The sequence below is a fragment of the Schistocerca piceifrons genome, chromosome X, assembly GCF_021461385.2.
Source record: "Schistocerca piceifrons isolate TAMUIC-IGC-003096 chromosome X, iqSchPice1.1, whole genome shotgun sequence".
NCBI lineage: Eukaryota > Metazoa > Arthropoda > Insecta > Orthoptera > Acrididae > Schistocerca > Schistocerca piceifrons.
The window spans coordinates 489003543-489017104 of record NC_060149.1 but is presented as its reverse complement, the minus strand read 5'-3'; positions in this window follow the sequence as shown (position 1 = coordinate 489017104).

Here is a 13562-nt window from a genome sequence, read left to right as displayed (position 1 = left end):
ATTTTCAAAAGGCCGTTACCATTATCACAATTTTGTAAGACTGTAATATTGTTTATATAAGTTATCAATAATTACTTTTTCTCAATTAGTAGCATTAATCTGGTTTACGTTACAGGTTCCTCACATAGTTCAACCACTACTCACGGATGTTGTGCTTTGACCTGTACATCGTTGATGATAAAAGTGAGACATATACTTAACAAATTCTGAATATCTCAAGAAAATGTCTTCTCCAAGTTGTAGATAGTACCTGCAGTCGTCCAGAAATTGATTCATTACTCGCTTATAAACAAATAAATGAATTAATTGACAGCACGACACCGCAGAACTACATTAAGCATTCGGGAGGACGACGGTTCAATCCCGCGTTCGGCCATCCTGACTTAGGTTTTCCGTGATTTCCCTTAATCGCTCCAGGCAAATGTCGGGGTGGTTCCTTTGAAAGGGCACGGCCGACTTTTTTTCCCGTCCTTCCCTAATCCGATGAGGCCGATGTCCTCGTTGTCTGGTCTCCTCCCCCCAAAAACAACACAACCCAACAACTACATTAAGCTGTACACAGTATTATTATTATTAGACCGATTAGAGCATTAACAGCCTGAAGTCCAATTTGTGCCAGTTCAGAAGTAAGGGGTCCAGTAATCAAGTGATTCACAAACAGAAAGTACAGCGCACACATCTCAACTTGTTTCATTTGAAGTGGGGTTGCAGTGTGCAGGTCAAGCAACTGCCGCAATGGAGAGCAGTGATGCAGGAGAAATTTGTTTTGCAGAGTGGCTATCCTCACTGTGGATAGTTAGTTCTCTTAACTGATGAATTGTGGGTAGCACTTACGATGCACTGTCAATTGCTTCATCATTCATTCTTATACATACACACACGCACACATACACACACACGCGCGCGCGCTCGCGCTAAATATCATTCATCTTTCATCATTTTGAAAATAAAAATATTCCAAGAAAAGTCTTTCATCCCGCAGTTTAGTTAAGCGGTAAAGATGATCACAGTGTGGGGGAGGGGGGACACATATGGGCGGGGGGTGGGGGGGGTGGGAGTCTACTAGCTGATGTCTGGTTGCATTCAGGGGTAATGGTGTAAGAAAGGTTGGAAACCACTGCAGTAAGTCTTGGATTGAACATTAACATTCCATACAGTGTCATAGTTTGATGGCATATGATGATAGTGATTTGGATCCGTCCGTTGAAAGTGGGTATTAGATTCGGTTGCTTCCTAGGGTGATACGTAAATCAGACAAAGAACCTGCTACTGTTGGTAACGAGTTTCGTGTTCTCTTTCTTTCATTCTATACTATCCTCGATTCCAAATGTACACTCTGGCGCCAAAACAACTGCATTTGACCGTACCGAGAAGACTAATGATGAGTTCTCACATCATCCTTGAAGCTCATTGACGGGTGTAGACTAACTTTTCTTAAGTTCATTCACGGCAGGTACATTAGCGGTACTAGTGAGTGGTGAGGTACTGCTTTACCATTCACTAAAATTCAGTTCTTGGAGGTATGCAACAAAATTTTCGCCTGACGATTAACGTCGTTTTTGTAAACACGTGCCAGGTGTGTTTCTGTGTCTGAACTTTTTCATCGGCCTGGCAAAGCGTTGTTGATTCTAGAAGTTCCCAGAAAATAATTGACGCACATTTTTATTACGTTGCTCACAACCTCTCAGTATTTTTTGGCCAATTAAATTTTAATCGTTACATTTTAGTATACAACATAAATGAAATGAAAAATAAGAAAAATAAAAGTATTATTTTTGTTCTTATCACTAGGGTTACGTCCGCGAACATTCATTATTGTCGTTCCAGGCTAGCATGGCGCATTCTATTTGTCCACAGTTGCTCTGCTCCATTAAAAAACCAACTGAATGTCCGGAGGATGTATTCTTCAGTAGGTCTCAGGATGGTGTTCTTGTAGAGACCTTTTGAAATTAACTAAAAAAAGGAAATAATGGTACAAAAAAACGCAGAGGATTATGACTGCAACCATGGACTGCAATTATCCACGCATTCGTAGGACGTATTTGTTTACTTGGTCTGCATTTAATGTGCAACGAGTAAATGTAAGTACCAAGTCAGGATCGTGTTTCAAATTTAGATAAGTCTGTGACACATGACTGCAGCCCATCTGGTCGAATCAAATTAATTTACATATTCCTCAACAGTCTTTCCCGCAACGACCCTACTTTTTCCACTCGAAAGAGAGTAACCCTAAAACACTTACTTCATATTGTTGTTTCTCGAGGTTCCTACGTCACCAACCGTTTTCGAAGATTGTGTTTCCTAAGTAAAAAATATTATATGTTAACATAGTAATGCTTCTGTCACTTTATAAATTACAACTACATCTTTCTTTCAGTTTCAGGTTGTAACTGAACATCGACCGACTGCAACAACATGGCTAATAAGGTAATTTAAGATCTCATGTTCTTTTCTAAGCATCGTCGATTAATGTAGTTTCTCTGTTAGCATTTGCTCTTGTTTTACAGAAGATTCCCCTTAAAAGCCTTTTACACTCATGAGAGAAAACATGATTACCATCTGCAAAATAGCGTGTTGGTCCTTCATTGGAAGGCAATACAGCAGCGATTCTGTGTACCTCGGATTGGATAAGTCCTTGATAGATTTCTGAAGGTATGTCGCACCAGGTATCCATGCACAGGTCACTAAATTCCCGAAAATATCATGCTGGTGGTTTGTGGTTGTGGAGCTGGCATCTTGATAGCGTCAGAGGTGTTTCAGTGGGTTCAGATCAGGCAAATTTGACGCCCACGACATCAACATGAGTACAGTGTTATACTCCTCAAGTCAATTTTGCACGATTCTGGCGTTGTGTCAGGAGCAACTGTCTTGCTCAAGGATTTCATCATTGTTGGGGATGACGTCAGTAGTAGGGCAGAGCCGGTATATGTACGATGATTCCTGACCCTTATGTAAACAAACTCGACCTGTCACTTTCAAGGTCACTCTTTCTTCTCCAGCTTTCCTCCTCAGGCCGGACGGAGTGGCCGAGCAGTTCTAGGCGCTTCAGTCTGGAACCGCGCGACCGCTACGGTCGCATGTTCGAATCCTGCTTCGGGCATCGATGTGTGTGATGTCCTTAGGTTAGTTAGGTTTAAGTAGTTCTAAGTTCTAGGGGACTGATGACCTCAGAAGTTAAGTCCCATAGTGCTCAGAGCCATTTGAACTATTTCCTCCTCACTCTTCCCCTCTCCAAGTAGACCACTTGGGCTGTTAGTGTATGTCTATTTAGGGTCTATTTTATGACCCTGCAGTGCTATACTGCTGGTTGGAAGATAGATGTTACTATTTATTCATTATCTGCATCTACATTTACAGCTACACGTAAGCCCCCTTACACTTTCTGTTAAAGAGTACTTAGTGTGCCACTGTCACTTCCCCTGTTGCTGTTCCAGTTTCATATGGTTTACAGGAAGAATGATTGCTGGTGATCCTCCATATGGACTCAAACCTCTCTAATCTTATCTTAATGGTCACTTTGTGAGATACACAGAGTAGGAATCAATAAATTGGTTGACTGTTCTAGGAATTTACACTGTCAGAATATTAACAGTAGACCATACTGTGATGCAGAATGTCTCTCCTTCAGCGTCTGTCACTGGAGTTGACTAAGCATCTGCATGACACTTTCGCATTTACCATATGAACCTGTAACGAAAGGGCCGGCCTATGTGACCGAGCGGTTCTAGGCGCTTCAGTCTGGAACCGCGCGACCGATACGGTCGCAGGTTCGAATCCTGCCTCGGGCATGGATGTGTGTGATGTCCTTAGGTCAGTTAGGTTTAATTAGTTCTAAGTTCTAGGGGACTGATGACCACAGATATTAAGTCCCATAGTGCTCAGAGCCATTTGAACCATTTTCTCTGTTTTCCCTATCAACCCTACCTGATATGGATCCCAGACGGATGAGCAATGTTTAAGAAATGGCCGAACGAGTGTTTTTCAAGCTACAGGGTGGCAATTACTGAACTATATGAAATAAAATCGTCATTATTTCTGAACGGTTTGCGTTAGGACGTCAAACCGCACGGTTGGCCATGGGGTATGATATGAATTAGTATGCACTGTATGGTTTAGTTTAGCGACGAAGCCGACTTTCATTTGGATGGGTTCGTCAATAAGCAAAATTAGCGCATTTGGAGAACTGAGAATCAGCATTTCACTGTCGAGAAGTCTCTTCACCCTCAGTGGGTGACTGTGTGTTGTGAAATGTCCAGTAGTAGAATAATCGATGCGATATTCCTTGATGGCTCGGTGATCACTGAACAGTATGTGATTGGAAGATGATTTCATCCCCATTATCCAAAGTGACCCTGATGTCGACAAGATGTGGTTCATGTAAGACGGAGTTCAACCTCATTGAAGCAGGAGTGTGTTTGATGGCCTGGAGGAGCACTTTGGGGACTGAGTTCTGGCTCTGTGGTAGCCAGAGAACATTGGCATGGGCCTCGATTGGCCGTCATATTTTCCAGATTTGAACACGTGCTCTCCTTTTTCTGGGGCTATATTTAAGACAAGCTGTACAGTAATAAGCCCAAAACCATCGTTGAGCGAAAAACAGCCATTCAGAAAAACAGCCATTTAGCAGACCATGCAGAATTTCGCTATTCGTCTGCGCCACATCATCGCCAATGATGGCAGGCATATCGTACATCTCATTACTTAAATCAAATATATGTAGTGACGTTTACAGTTGCTTGAAGTGTGTGCACGCCATAGTTTGTAATTAATTTACGTTTCTTTTCATATAGTTCAATAATTGTCACCCAGTACTTCCCTTGTTGAAAGCCTACATTTCTTGAAGATTCTTTCAGTCAATTTCAGTGATTATTTTTATGCGGTCATTCCACTTCAGTTATCTCTGTCCGCATAGCCCTAGGTATTTTATGCAGGTAACTGCTTTCAATGATTTTTCTGCAATCGTGTAATCATACAAGTCATACACTGAAAGTACTTTCTCCCTACATACCCACATTACTTTACATCTATTTATGCGGAGTGTCAATTGCCACTCCCTGCATCAAACATCGATCCTTCTTGCATTTCACTACAATTTTCTGGTTTTGTGACTTCTCTGTGTACAACAGCATCATATGCGAAAAGCCTCAGGGAACCTTCGATATTGTCTGTTGGTCATATATAGGGCGTCCTATTTATCTTGACTACCCTAAATAACTGTTTGTCCAGATGCAACTTACAAAACGTTTCAAGAAAATGTTCTTTAGCCCTCAGGGGGACATCAATCAGCATGATTGCCTTTGTTGTAGCTTTGTTTTTACAAAGTTATGAGCAGCAGCATGTTTTTTTTTTAAATGGCACCCTGTATTTTATATTCGGTAATTCATTTCCTTTTCTAAAGACTTATTCAAAACTGTATCACAGTGTACCATTCGCTGAAACACAACGTTATTAATTATATAATAGAACATTGACGTTGACGCTCCCAGCTCTTAGTGGAGGTATTCGGGGTAATGGAACACATCCACGTGCTGACTTTGACAGAGGACAAATGTAAACATAAGTAGAATTCACACCCGTCATTCCGTCAACCATCGTCAGTTGAAGAGTTGTGTGAGTAGAATGTACACCAACGAAGAGAAGGTGGAGATGATACTCATCTATGGGGAATGTAAGTTAGCAGAATACTATTTTCTTATGGACAAATACATTTAGTACAGTAGTTTAGTCCTTTTAAATACTTTTGTGTCGTGTAGGCATACAGTAAAGGCTGTCCTTCCTACAAACTGCATCGACGTAACGTTTCTTTTATTGCTACGTAGGCAGCGGAATTGTACAGAGAGCGATATCCTGACAAGAACCCACCTTCCCGACGGATATTTTCTTGTCTTGTTGCGACGCTTCAGGAAACGGGAAGTTTCAACCCACGACAACGCAATCGTCGTAGCACTCGCACTGACGAAGCTACCGAAGTTACTGCTCTCGCTTCCGTTGATATGAATCAACATGTGAGCACACGATAGTTTGAACACGAGATTGGCATTCCTAAAACCACGTGTTCGTACAAGTCACCGGTTCCATCCTTACCATGTACACCTACATCAAGAATTGCATGGCAATGCTTTCCAGAATCGTGTACAGTTCTGTCAGTGGGCACAGCAGCAAATCCTCGCCAACCCCAGCTTCTTTTCCAATGTTCTACTTATCGATGAATGTTCCTTCTCAAACAAAGGACAGGTAAATACAAGGAACGTGCATTGTTGGTCCAGCGACAACCCACGATGGCTTACAAAGGTAGAACATCAGCGTCAATGGAGAGTTAACGTCTGGCGCGGGATGCTTGGTACTAAAATTATTGGCCCTTATTTCATCAATGGTAGTCTAAAACGGCACATTCTTCAGACGAATTCTTCCTCCTCTTCTCGATGTAGTACCGCTAAGAACCAGAATGCTTATGAGATATGAACACGGTGGATGTCCAGCATATAATGCCTTTCATTCACGTCGTGTTCTGAACCGAAGGTATCCTGCAAGATGGATTGGTCGAGGAAGAACAATTACTTGGCCTGCTAGGTCTCCTGATTCAAATCTTTTGGACTTTTTTCTTTGGGGATGCATTACAGACATTGTCTATCGCGATATTCCAACAACTACAGAGGACATGCAGGAACGTATTGTGCTTGTTTGTAATTCACTTCAGCAGGCAACACTAGAAGCAGTAAATAAGTCTTTCACCCAACGAGTGCACCAGTGTGTCGGTGTGCAGGGTCACCACTTTGATCACCTTTGAATGTTCTACTCCTAGGCAATGCTACAGGAGAGTCAAAGTCAATTTTGTGTTATGTTTTTACATGGTTTTCATTTGTTTTCTGAAAACTGCAGCAAGTGGACGAGTTTGTGATCCCGGGCTCAAAGTCAGTGTTGTGTTATGTAATTAATAACGTTGTGTTTCTGTAAATAGAACACTGTGATGTATTTTTGAGTAGGTCTTTAGGAGAGGAAATGAAATACCGAATAAAAAACTACAGGGTGCCATTTAAAAAAGTCATACCGCTGTTCATATCTTTGTAAAAAACAAAGTTTGCAACGAAGGATACCATACTGATTGATGTCTCCCTGACGGCTAAAGAACGTTTGCTTGAAACATTTTGTAATTTGCATCTGGACAAAGAGTTATTTAGGGTGGTCAAGATAAATGGGAGACCCTGTATATAGAAAACTAATGATCCTATAACACTTCCTTAGGGCATGCTTGGAGTTACTTATAAGTCTGAAAACTTCTCTCCGTTGAGAATGTCCTGGGGTGTCCTGGGGGCACCAGCTGGCAGCTGCGAAGGCCGTGGGGTCGTGAATCTGGGGGGTGGCCCTGCAAGCCATCGGGACCTGCAATCCAGTTCATAAAAGGGAGAATGTGTTCCTAGATCACGCCTCTTTCCCAGTTCCCACGGTTGCCATAAGCGATGAAAAGAACAAGATCGCGAGGCGCAAAGCGATACATGCGGACCATTGGGGGCGCCGGATACTGTGGTGTGTGTAGCAAGTGTAGCAACGTCCGATGGCGGCGGCCATGCAGAAGTTCCGCCGGTGATGGTCCGTCTCGTTTGTGGGAGCGAGAGGCGAGAAAGAGTTGCAGCGCCTATTCTCTTGTGTGGGTGGTGCGAAAATTGACCATCTGTTGTTTAAAAGTCCGTATGAAGCATTCCGCTTCCTCGTTGAACTGGGGATGAAACGGAGCACTTGTTAGATGACAATTGCGACCGTTCAAATAGTGATGGAGTTTGGTCATAACATACACAACAGCGCGAGGCTCTTTTTCTGTTTGAGAATAATTGCACTGAGTTTGAGTTAACAACTTTGAGGTAAAAGCAATAGATCTGTCTTGTGCACCAATTCTGTAGGAAAGCACAGCGCCGATTCCATATAAAGAAGCGTCGACTAGCAAAACAAATGGCTTGGCAGGGTCAAAATGCACTAAACATCTATCACTGAGCAAGACACTTTTGAGTTTCTGAAATTCGTCTTGACAGTCTTTGGTCTACACGAAAGGCACATTTTTCCGACACAAACGATGCAATGGAACCGCGATCTGAGCGGCATTCGGTATGAACCGAATGGAAGAAGTCATCTTACCTAGTACGGACTGCAGTTTCGACACATTGCGAGGAACAGGCAGGTCACGGATTGCAAGCAAATGAGACTGAAGGATGTGCACACCCTGTCTGCTTATCACATGACCTAAATACTGTAGTTCAGTTTGAAAAAAGTCGCACTTTTCGAGACGACACTTGAGTCCTGCTACGGACAACACTCGAAAAGCCGGCGGGGGTGGTCGAGCGGTTCTAGGCGCTACAGTCTGGAACCGCGCGACAGCTACGGTCGCAGGTTCGAATCCTCCCTCTGGCATGGATGTGTGTGATGTCCTTAGGTTAGTTAGGTTTAAGTAGTTCTAAGTTCTAGGAGACTGATGACCTCAGAAGTTAAGTCCCATAGTGCTCAGAGCCATTTGAACCATTTTTTGAACATACGAAAAAGAGTACGCAAATTGGCAATGTGTTCCTCTTCTGTACGACCTGAAACGACAATATCATCAAGGTAGTTTGAACAAAATGGCTCTTCTGCAGTCATTTGTTCCAAGTAATGTTGGAAAATGGCGGATGCGGAAGCACTGCTGAAGGGCAAACGAAAATACTTGACCATTCCTAAGTGTGTATTTACAACAAACACTTTCTGTGATTATTCATCCAATGGAATTTGCAAGTAACCATCACGCAAATCTATCTTAGAAAAGTAATGTCCTGCACCAAGCTTGTACATGAGTTCCTTATACCGATGTAACGGATAAGTGTCAACTACTGTCTGTGCGGTGACGGTATAGTTGAAGTCAAGACAAATGGGAACGCTCCCAGAAGGCTAAGGCAACAAAACGTGAGGACTTGCCCATTGACGAGCTTGAACGGGAGCAATTACACCATTATCTTGCAATGCTTTCAATTGACTGGCCGCTTTGTCTCTTAAAGCAACTGGAACAGGGCGAGCCCGGAAAAACTTAGGCTGTGCATTGTCTTTCAATGTAACATGCGCTACAACGTTATTAGCTTGCCTAACTGTTCGTACATGGCACAATTAAGTAAAGTTGCTGAGGCAGCTGTGTCTCACTGAAAGTTCACACGACGGCCAGCAATTCGTAATGAGACAAATAGTTTGTGAGAGCGTCGTTGCAGAGCAATAGTGCGAGAAGGAGGCACGACCTTAATCTTGGTTTTGTGAGAATGTGTTGTAGGTTGTGAGAACACAGGGTTCACTGCATTTCCACGAGCCTGTTTTTCCTGGGAGTGGGAAAATTGGCGTTTTTATGCCGTTTCAAACAAATTGCTTGCACATGGCCTTTTTTTTCCACATGTGTAACACATTGCGTTACGTGATAGGCAATACTCTCTTTTATGAAGAGCAAAACGTCTGGGACAGGACTTCACTAAATTCACAGGTCTGTTTCATATCTACGTGGCTGTCCGCGTGTGCCGGCCGAAGTGGCCGTGCGATTAAAGGCGCTGCAGTCTGGAACCGCAAGACCTCTACGGTCGCAGGTTCGAATCCTGCCTCGCGCATGGATGTTTGTGATGTCCTTAGGTTAGTTAGGTTTAACTAGTTCTAAGTTCTAGGGGACTAATGACCTCAGCAGTTGAGTCCCATAGTGCTCAGAGCCATTTGAGCCTGTCCGCGTGTCTGTGTACTCGCTCGTTGTCGTGCCTGCTTGCGGCGGTCGCGAACAGGGGGCGACTCGACCCGACCCGACAAATCGGGGCCTGGTCAAACTGCTAGGCCGCTTTGGCACCCGAATCATAATGCCCTAAGATCTGCAGTACTTGAGGAAGTGATGGATCAGAGTACTTTAAGATCTGTTCCCGTATTCTACTACCTGGGACACTGAATGTTATTGCATCCCCTAACATTAATTCACTGTAAGAGTTGTGACAACTACACTTAAATTTGCACTTACTAGTCATGCCCGTCAATTCTGTGACCACTGGCGGAATGTTTGTTCCGGCTTTTTCTGCATGGGTATCTAGCTGCAGTTACTTGGACGTGCTGGTCATAGTATTGAGTTAATGGTTCAAATGGTTTTGAGCACTATGGGACTTAGCTTCTGAGGTCATCAGTCCCCTAGAACTTAGAACTACTTAAACCTAACTAACCTAAGGACATCACACACATCCATGCCCGAGGCAGGATTCGAACCGGCGACCGTAGCGGTCTCGCGGTTCCAGACTGTAGCGCCTAGAACCGCTCGGCCACCCCGGCCGGCTATTGAGTTAATGCAGCGACTACTTGGTCATAGCTGTGTTTGTCGGAGACGCGGCTGGAAATAGTTTTAGTGTTAACCTGAACACTGGGGACCCCGCAATCGAAAGGAAGTATTGTAACTTTACAGTACCTTAAACACGATGAACGTGACAATGTGCTTGGAACTGAGTTAGTTATTGAATCCATTCCTTTTCTGTTTCGTTAAATTGCCGGAATGATGGGATACTGGTCGGCGGCACTTGTTGGCTGGTTGGTTGGTCTGTTGTGATTGTGCGGCAGACGCAGCTTGTGCAGCCAGTAACTGTGGTCCTGTCGTCCGTAGGGTAGCAATTTGTTGGGTCTGAAACTGAAAATCTTGTGTTAGATCCATCACAGTGGCAGTCTGCGGCTGACCAGCGGGGGCAGGGGGTGGAGGGGGCGGGGAATTCAAGGTTTACACAAATACATTATATCAAAAAGCAAGCAAAGCCTCTGAAAAGAGAAATTTGATTAGTTCTGCGGCTTCCCTCTTGGAATACATGCAAGAATGCAACAACAAATTAACAAATAGAAACACTTGAAGCATCGCAGTCTAAGGCACCATTTCTGGGTTCGTGCGGATCTCCCCCGTCGGAGGTTCGAGTTCTCTCTCAGGCATGGGTGTGTGTGTTGTCCTTAGCTTAAGTTAGTTTAAATTAGATTAAGTAGTGTGTAAGCTTATGGATCGATGACGTCAGAAGTTTTATCTCACTGGATCTTATCACAAATTTCCAAATTTCCAAACTCTTGAAGACGATCATCCCTGCAAGCTAAAACAGAAGAAAAGTAATCAAAATCTTCGGCCAAATTGATTGACTTACATCGCCACTGAATTATCCTCGTCGCCTCTGTTATTGCATCCTCACTTGATCCAGCGTCTACTATCGACGTTCGCGCTACATCTTTGACGACCAGTGTGCTGGCGACAGCTTACGCCAACTCAACATTCACACAATAGTAGCACAAAAATTGGCGATGACCACTGTAGAGTCTTGTAACACAAGGAAGAAAAGGAGAGGATGTTGTTATGGGTGGCCGGTATCCTCTTTCTACAACGCAAATGCACACATGGAACATGTTATTTACATGAAAATTTAGTTAACGGGAATAGAGTTCATGTTCTGTGGTACAAGCTGATCAGTAATAGTCCTCTTGCAGGCAATATCAGTACTCTTGCTATGACAAACTTTAGCCTTACTACTAGGCCCACTATAGGCACTAATCTAGTCACTATGTACTATTGTAGCCTGTTACATGAACTGTACCCGCTCTGGGTATGTACTAACAGGCGCCAGACTCTACGAGTGAGTCAGTGAGGCACTCTGGTCAGCGGCGGCGGTCTAAATACGTGCTGTCGAGAGGACGTTGGCGGCCTGTCGCTTGTTGGTGTGTCTCTGGCCTCTCTCTTGACGGGTGCTTTATCCAGCGTCTACTAGCGATCTTCGCGATATGATAGTAGCACACGAATAGGCGATCTTCTACAATGTTATGGAGATGTTCATTCCAGGTGCACAGACATAATGATCTGCGCTTTGTCGAATACGCTTTTGTCAGTGAGTTCCCCATTTTCGACCAGTATCTTTACTATAATGATTTTGAGTCTTCATTGTTTGTACGTATACACTAAACAGTTTGTAATTCCCCCCACTGACAAGACTGGCGAGAGAAATTACATACTCATGTAAAAATTATTTGCTTAAGAGCCGTTAATGTCGGTCAGAGTAACTTTTTTTTGCTGAGTGTATCTGAACAATTATTTGTCTTCAGCTAAACGCCATCTTTGCATCAATACGACAGATAGATTCAACTGCTACACCGTCATGCTTTTTCACCTAGACAAGACTTTTGGAATCTAAGTTTTTCTCTCCTTAACAAGAAATTTGGAAAGGTAGTGAAACCATAATTCACTGAACAGAAAGGCGAAAAAAAGAGAAAAAGAAAGTCTGTACTTGAATGAAACGTACATGGACAAGAACGCACATGAAACGTGCTTCTAACTCTCCAATACGCCACTGCGATAGATCTAAAGGTTACAGTTTATTGCCCACCATATTCACTCATAAAAAATTGGACAAATTCCAGGCTAAGGACAGTTATCCCGATATGGTGCTGTTGGCTATGCTCTCTCAGCCACCCCTTCTCCACTCATCCTACCGCCCGTCCAGCTAAGGACGTTCGTATTTGGGAGGAGCGGTAAGTAGCCTCTATACTTTCGCTCCCCACAATTTCTCGAAATCACTGCAGGTGAGTGCCACGATGTGTACCTCATCAAAGCGCCCAACTATAGTTGTCCCTGTCGATGGCAACAGTTTCGGCGGAAAACTCAATTCTGATCAATCTTCCAGCAGTGTGGCTCCGTACTGCTGTGACCTGCACGTCCACGCTTCTTTTCTTATGACAAAATCCACTCTGTTTTCCTTCATTTATTAACACGGCTAGGTCAGCAATGCATTTCTCGGCTCCTCAAATGCCCAGAATATTTATTTAGTTACGTCTGTGTTTCTCGATGCAGCAGAAGTAAAACATTATTTCTTCGTCTTTTTGTAGACACTGTCTCTCTGAATCAACAAGCTGGGCGATGATTGTTCCGTAATGCACATATTTCAAAATACAAAATAAAAAAGTCAACGTTTCCTTTATTTAGATTGAGTGTGCTGATTTTCTAAATTAAATTAACCATAATATAAACAAAATAGTTTCCATTTTAGTTTTCTGCCTGTCATACAATGTGCACCTTCCTGGTCGCCAATTTACTTTCAATGAACTAGAAGGGACATAAATGACACGCAGCAACTGCGCAGGATATGTGGAAACATCAGGTGCCATGAGCACATTAAAGCCTGCACATACAATAGACACACATCAGCAATAGCTACACGGATACACAGTACATGACACCCACTGGAAAAGTAGAAAAAAATGTCAAAGTACTCCACCAACTAAATATAGGGCATGAAATGTTAGTGGAACTAGAGATATATGGACATTACCGAAAATACGAAGACAAAACGTTAAACGAAAAACCTGGAAGTGAATCGGTGAATTTCTTCAGATGCTTCGACAATATATTTAAATAAAAGTAGTAACACACACAAATAAATATCATTGTAAAACAGAATTAAGTAAATTGTAATCCATTTTTTTAAGTTAATACCTTCTGTACAAAAGCTTATCTGCGGATAACCTGTTACAATATCTCTGTCAACTGTAGCTAAAAACATCTTCGTAACTGTTTGTTTATGTAA